The sequence below is a fragment of the Nesoenas mayeri genome, assembly GCF_963082525.1.
Source record: "Nesoenas mayeri genome assembly, chromosome: 1".
NCBI lineage: Eukaryota > Metazoa > Chordata > Aves > Columbiformes > Columbidae > Nesoenas > Nesoenas mayeri.
The window spans coordinates 180,591,252-180,599,175 of record NC_137541.1 but is presented as its reverse complement, the minus strand read 5'-3'; positions in this window follow the sequence as shown (position 1 = coordinate 180,599,175).

Genomic DNA, 7,924 nt, shown 5'->3' with positions numbered 1-7,924 from the left:
GCAAAATAACTAAAGCCTAAAAGTCCTCCTGTGTTCTCTCTAGTATTTCTCCTAAAGATAGTCAAGTAATCTCACAGCTGTCTGGGAGAGGATCACGTCACAAAGAACAGACACGTAGCACATGGAGCTGTACGGTAAGGCTGGACTTGTTTAGGGGCCTTGCTGCCAAAAAACCAGGGAATGTCCTGTCCTGCTTCTTCCTTCTCATACTCCTGACACAGATCTCCTCCACAACCATTGGAACAGGTGTGTCTCATCTTCTACTGAGCCAATTCAATGCAATAGAACACTAAAAAGCTAATCCAGCAAGAAAGTGAGTAGTTTTCTGTTGGAGTGAGTTGAACGGACACAGCTTAGGTAGGTGAGGTCCAGAGCTGATAAAAGGAGAGAGCAGATGGGGATGTGGGTAGGGGAAGAGAACAACTGCTTCCCTGTAGTGATACAAGAGTTTATCCCTGGCCTTCTCGTTAAATTATTATTTTACACTCGAATTTACCATTTTCAGAAACATTTCTAGGCACACTGATGAAATCAGAGAATCATAGAATGTCCTGAGTTGGAAGGGACCCACAAGGATCATCGAGTCCAACTCCTGTCTCTGCATAGGACAACCCCACAGTTCACACCATGTGTCCAAGGGATGATTCCAAGAACTTCCCTTCTTTACAGCCACGTGTTTCAGAATCTTCTTTTAACAAATCTGGGCTTAACAATCCTTGATCATGTTTACTGCTCCATAGGCAAGTATCTTAACATTTTTTCCAGTAAATACCCATGTTTTCTACTGCAGCTCCTCCTTTCTCTCCATCAGCCTGTGATTCCATGAATGCAGCTGAGATTCAGCTGGTAACTTTAATCTTCTACATAAACCATTAGTTCATACATGAGGTAATAAAGATTGGGTTTTATGCCTGTTGGTTATTTGTTATAAACCATAAAGCCATGCGTCTCCATAAATACTCTTGAAGGTCCCAACATGCTCCCACTGCATTAGATGCATTTTTGACGTCAATGCCAGCAGGATCAGCCCATATCTGGCAAATCAGTGCCCTGTAATCACAGTGCCCTGAAACAAGGCACACTGATGCATCTGGCTGCTCTTGTTTATCGATGGAAACATCCAGCGCAGCTTGTAATGTAAACCTCAGCTACCGAATCCCTCCCTTCTTCTAGGCAGCCATCCAAGGTGTATTTAAAGTGAATTTCTGCTTGACCATTCGACACAGTGTCTCCAGATCCTCCTCAGCTGGTGATGCAATGTTTATGGTGGTTTTCTACTGCATTTTTAACCTCACAAACTTGTGAGCCACAGAGCTATTTAAACCGACAAATCCTGCCTGTAAATATGCTTCAGGAAAAGACACTTAGAACATCAGCAGGTAGTCTGATATTAGCCAAGTTGCAAAGCTCACAAGGTACTAGTTTTCTAAGTGAAACATGGAGTAATTTGGGACACAAAATAATTTTGGGACACAAAACTCTGTGTTGCTACACCAAAGAGCATTGGTGTTGCGGGTTGACTAATGGACTGGTTTTCAAACCAGGGCACAGAGATGACTACAGATCCATTAACAACTTCTGAGGCATTCATGTAAGACACACATACCAAAAAAAAAAAAGGCAAATGTACTGGAAATAGTTTAAAATTCCCAGTACATATGAAGCCCCATGTGCTCATATGCAGAAACTAGAGCTGCAGAAGGGGGGAATTTGCAAGTCAGAAACGGCTGAAAAGTTCTGCTCTAATCAATCATTTATTTTCACCACTTCAAAGATCAAGAGTACCCCAAAATATCAGTCCTGTTGAGTAAGCACCGTGTTCCCGCAGTTAAAAGCAAACGTTTTGTGAAATCTCATCCTGTCTTCTCACCGGAATTGGTGCTAAACAAAAGCTAGAATGATAAATCCCTGCCCATGGAAGTAGCTTGGAGCTTTGAACATACAATTTCCAGTTGTCTTCTAATATTTTACAGTCTGTGAAAATAATAATTGCTCACAAAAAGTAGAAGGAACAATTGGCTAAAGTAGGTGCTTCATTTGAAACCCAGGAACGATAAATAAAAGCCCATCATCACCGGACTTCCAGCTGAAGGAAAGCAAGGGAATCCAACATCTAGACAGGGGTGGAGAAAAAAAGTGAAAACTGCGGGAAGATGAAAGAGCAAAGGTGCCAGCCAGACTGACGCGGGGAAACCCAACTCCTCGAGCCACCGAGCAGGAATAGCCCAGACATCATCGGGACAACTTGTCTCCCTGCTCAGCACATCGCAACCCTGCCCTCGGGATGCTCTTCGGAAGGGTGGGACAGTGGTTCACACTCCAGTCCATTTTATCCTTCACGCTGCAAGTGGAATTGCCTGCGCGAGCGAATTGCCAAACTTGTTCTGTAATGAGGGCAGCTGCCTAATTAAAACTTGGCTGAGATGAGCCCTGCATTTCACATAGGCTACCTGAGTGCCATCAGAGGTGTATTTAGCCAGCTGGGATAAATATAAGCCTGTGACCTGTAGCTCAATGCACACCACCACTAAGAGTGTGTGAATTAGAGCAATATAATTAGTCTTGAAAAACTGGGGAAAAAAAAATTGCCAGATACCTTTCATAGGACTTTCTTTCCTCTTCTCTCAGCCTTTTTGCAGACTTCAGACCTGAAGCTGGGCTTACCACAAATTGATGCAAATCCTTTTGGTTTTCTCACTCTGACACACAGTGGATGCAAACTCATGGACCAGCTCACTACCACCTGTGACCGTGGCCTTGCAGGCAAAACATACACCTTCCTGCTGGATCCTACCAAAACCTAAACTTGCTTTCTCCGACCCATTATGCTTCTAGATTTTCTGCTTGTCAAATTAACCTCCAAATGTGAACATCATATAGCCTGTGCAGTTTTCTCTTCCTCTGTCTTTCAGTACTTTGAGGCAGAAGCTCTTGGAGTTTTGAATGGATATAGTTAAATAAGTTATTTAATCAGAAATGTGTTTATGGTGGTTTAAATGTAATCACTATTGTTGCAGCTGGACTAAAAGTCATTCAAACTGACAGGTGTAATTGTAACCCATATTGACATCTCTGGAAGGGTCAGTTTAGTGTGAGATTCTGTCCACAGCAAAGAGATATCCAAAACCACTCAAAATCTGGAAGTGCTGTGTCAGGGGACTTTGGCTGAGTATTGCATGGGAAAGGGAGAATAATTCACATAAGGAGAGGGATGGCACTGGGTAAATAAGAGATAAGGAAGCTTCAAAATAATCAGATTCTCTCTGGTGCTTTTTTGAGAGAAGATGAAAGGAATAGTGTCACTTAATGACAGGTACATTCACACTATCGGTCTGACTTGGGGCAATAGTAAGTTTGATGCGTATCTGCTGTTGTCTCCAGCTGTTTTATGGTGGTTTCAGTTTCTAAGTATTTTTCTTGTGCGTCAGCTGATTTCTCTTTCAGACGAAACTTAACTGGAAGACCAACCCAAATGTAAAATGTACTCCAGCTCCACAGGAGACATATAGGTCCCAGCCAAAGGCTTGGACCTGAAAACACGGCCATGCTCTTTGCTTGTCTGATTCTTCCGTACTCAGGGAAGTACTGTCTGTATCCTCTTGGTACAGAACTGCTGGAGGTACCTAGTACCGCCTCCAGTTCTTCTTCACAGTGGTGTAACTTAAGATAAATTTGAGCTGTTTGGGTCAAAAGACATGACTGCTGACAACCCAATTCCCAGTCACATTTGCAAGAAACACTTCTAGTATCAAGCTGCACGACAAGTCCTTTTCTTCTTTTCCTCATCGGTCATCAGGTTTTTCCAATGATGCCTATGTTTGTTTTGCCAGTACAAAACATTGGTGATACCCTGAAAACAGAATGTCTATGAATAAAGCAAAGTGAGTGGAGTGCATTGTAAAGCCAAACACAAGAGATATTGGGCTGTATTACATATTTCAGCCAAGTTTTGGGGAACCTTCAATCTTGAGTTCACTAGAAATTGCAGCAAATGTTTGTGTCCATCAGAAAACTCTCAAAATCCAACTGCACAGAGAATGCACTGACCGCAAAGTGTATAGGCAGTAGAGAATGCTATTGTGGCAGTGGAGAGATACAAGGTCCTTTTTAGAGTGAGATTGCTTCAGGTGTATGAAAAAACAGCTACAACACTGCTTGAAAGCTCTACTAGTGTTTCTGGATCTTAATGTCAGGAGATGGATGTTGTCTGGTAGTATTTTTCCTTGTAGTGCCAAGAAGCATCCAAAGCACAAGCACAGAGAAGTGGTCAAAAGGGCAAGAAGACAGCAAAAAAATGCAAGGAAAGGTCTCACGGCAGTAAGCCAGAAGTGGGAAAGAGCCTGGCAGCTGGAGTGCTGTGTGGCAACCAAACGTGAAGAAATGGCCTCCTTTTGATTCTATTTTCAGGAAAACAAGGCTATGCATGTGCCCTCTGCATGGACAGATTGCACATGAGACTCTGCACGAAGACTGAGTGAACAGTTTGTTCCTGTTCCATTAATTTCACCCCCCAGGAGCAGAAGTCAGCCAAAAGAGTCCTGTAGCAGTGAACATCAGTTTAAAAGGGTAATGTGGAAACAAAACAAAACAAACAAAACCAAACAAACAAAAAGGAAAAAGCATACATATGAAAGCAATGTAACAACCGACCCATGAGCCAGCACTGTGCCCTTGTGGCCAGGAAGGCCAATGGCATCCTGGGGTGTATTAGAAGGGGGCTGGTTAGTAGGTCCAGAGAGGTTCTCCTTCCCCTCTACTCTGCCCTGGTGAGACCACACCTGGAATATTGTGTCCAGTTCTAGGCCCCTCAGTTCAAGAAGGACAGGGAACTGCTGGAGAGGGTCCAGCGCAGGGCAACAAAGATGATGAAGGGAGTGGAGCATCTCCCTTATGAGGAAAGATTGAGGGAGCTGGGTCTCTTTAGCTTGGAGAAGAGGAGACTGAGGGGTGACCTCATTAATGTTTACAGATATATAAAGGGGGAGTGTCAGGAGGATGGAGCGAGGCTCTTCTCGGTGACAACCAACAGTAGGACAAGGGGTAATGGGTACAAACTGGAACACAAAAGGTTCCACTTAAATATGAGAAGAAACTTCTTCTCAGTGAGGGTGCCAGAGCACTGGAACAGGCTGCCCAGGGAGGCTGTGGAGTCTCCTTCTCTGGGGACATTCAAAACTCACCTGGACACCTCCCTGTGTAACCTCATCTGGGTGTTCCTGCTCCAGCAGGGGGTTGGACTGGATGGTCTTTCGGGGTCCCTTCCAGTCCCTGACATTCTGTGATTCTGTGATTCTGTGAACTTTATTTTCTGTGTCATTGGGATGTGGGCTCTAGCTCAGGGCAAACCACCATTTCTACCTCTACGTGATGCTTCTGCCACCATAGGGAAGTTGGTGTAAATTAACATGCTTGATCATGAACTGGAGAAACTGAGTTCTTTAGTTTTTTTGCCAGTTTTGCTTCAAAACCTTTCATGACTACCACTCCATTAAGAAACTTGTACCATTTCAAAAGCAAAACAGAAGCAGATCTTTTTTTTTTTCACCAGTTTTTCTTCTGAATTGTTGATAAATTGAAGAGTTAAGGTGGCTGGGTACTGTGCTGCTTAAAAAACCATTAATTTTGTCAAGAGAAGGTGGCACGTTGACTCAACAGTGGGTGATCATATACAGGAAACAGACAGGAATTTAAGGTTTAAGAGGCTTTTATTTCATGAAGAATATCTGACACAGAAACCACATTGGAAACAAATTTTAAGTCTTGTGAAGTGAAACATATAAGAGAGCTCTTACATATTAAAATAATAAGACATCTCCCCTAGTTCATCTCCTCCACAAGTAAAATAAAAGGCATTGAAAGTCGCAGGCTACATCTGCTTTTACGTGAATGCTATTTACTCCGACTAACAGTTAGACAATTCTATTATGATATTTCACACAGTCACATACACGTAGCTTGTTTGGCTCAGTTGTCTTGTTCTTCATATCCAGCACTGTTTGGGGATGTGTGTTTCCAGAGCCTCAAACCTGGCCAAGAAATACAGATTCTAAATTGATGTAATTAATAATTACAATGATAATAAAATATACTTGTGGCCAAAATACCTGGCCAAAAAGATGCTAGTCACATTCAAAGAAAGAAAAATGTGCCTTGCCTGAGAAGAATTCTCGCTAGATTTTCCTGGGAACACTGAGTATCCTCTGGGTTTTGTGGTGTGTGTTTTGTTTTTCTTTTTAAAAGTGCACATGAGCTTCCACTTCGTCTGTTTTACTTGTGGCTGTGTGCCTAAACCAATGCTTTGTTTTTTCCACAATCCAGAAGCATCTTTCTCTGGTATTGCAACAATCTCAAGGTAACTCAGACCAGCACAGCCAAAAGAACAGGGGATGTCAGGGACGGCAAGGGGTGCAGAATGCCGTTCCCATCCACGCTACTGAAAAAAGCTACCATAGCAGGCTGAAAAAAATAAGCCTTGCCCTCCCTCCCATGTTCTGTTGGCTTTGCAGCAGTAGGAGGCAAAAGGAGAAGCCAAGAGCGCTTGTTTGCTGAAGGCATGTGGTTGCATATGTTAGAACAGAAGTGGAGCTCTCCATTTATTTGTGTTGCAGTAGTGCCAGTCGTGGACCAGGACCCCATTGAGTCAGTCACCATACAAACGTGGAACAAAAGCAGTAATCCCTGCGCTTCTGTTAGCCAGTAAATCACCCTTCTTTAAGGGACGGGGATTTGCATATTTATGGTTGGGAAATAACCATGCTTTAGTTCATTGGAGCCTCTCTTGTTAGGAGTGCGCAGGGGGTTGTGTAGATTGGAAGAAAAGAATCAGTGTTAATCAGTGACGACGTCCTGCATCCCGCTCTTCCCTCTGACCGAGACAACTGTGTTTCAATTTAAGAATAATTATTAAACGCTCTGGGTTTTTTCCATTTTTCTCAGCCTCGAATAATTTTTGTGACAAGCCATAGCAGCATCCTGGCTTCCTCACAAACGAAAGTTAAGTAAACCATGCTCTAATTCCCCCAGCCAGAGGGAGGATCTGCGACAGCAACTTCTTCCATATGCTCATTTTCTATTTCCAACTTTTATGTCATAAATTACAGCCTTTCAGAATTGCCCACTCCGTACTGCCCAGCACTGATTTACTCGTTGCATTTCTACAGCAGAGGATTTGAATACAAAACTGAAGTCAGAGTATTTGCATGGGAGGACAGAAGTTGCTTAAAAAAAAAAGGATGTAAAATACCACTGGAAAACACAGGCTTTGCCATTGTAGACACTATAAACCCCAGCTCTGCACATCCAGGTTTATCCTGCCATGGTATTGAAAAACGTGTATTATGCTGTTGTATCCAGGGTTTCTTAGGCTGTGAGTCTTCCCAAAAGCACACCTCAAAGAGCACACAGCAACTCCACACTCGCGTGGCATTGTGCCAGGCTTAGCACTTGGCACAGACGTGAGTTTCTTGTTATTAGAGCAAGTTTACAAGCCCTCAGCAATTAGGAGAGAAAGAGACGGCCAGCAGACACAGAAATAGCTTATGTTTCTGGAAAAAAAAAGAAAAGGTAGTCAGATCTCCGCAGCCAGTGTGTGTCGTGGTAGGTCATGTGGCCACCAGGCACTGTGGTCCTCATTCCTTGGGAAGGCCAGGGCTTTGTCCTGTATCAGCAGGACAAGGGAAGTGATCCTTCCCCTGTACTCTGCATTGGTGAGGCCACACCTGGAGTATTGTGTTCAGTTCTGGGCCCCTCAGTTCAGGAAAGACATTGAAGTGCTGGAGCGGGTCCAGAGAAGAGCAACACGACTGGTGAAGGGAACTTGAACCTATGGGGAGAGGCTGAGGGAGCTGGGGTTGTTTAGTCTGGAGAAGAAGAGGCTTAGAGGTGACCTCATCACTCTCTAGAACTACCTGAAGGGACGTTATAG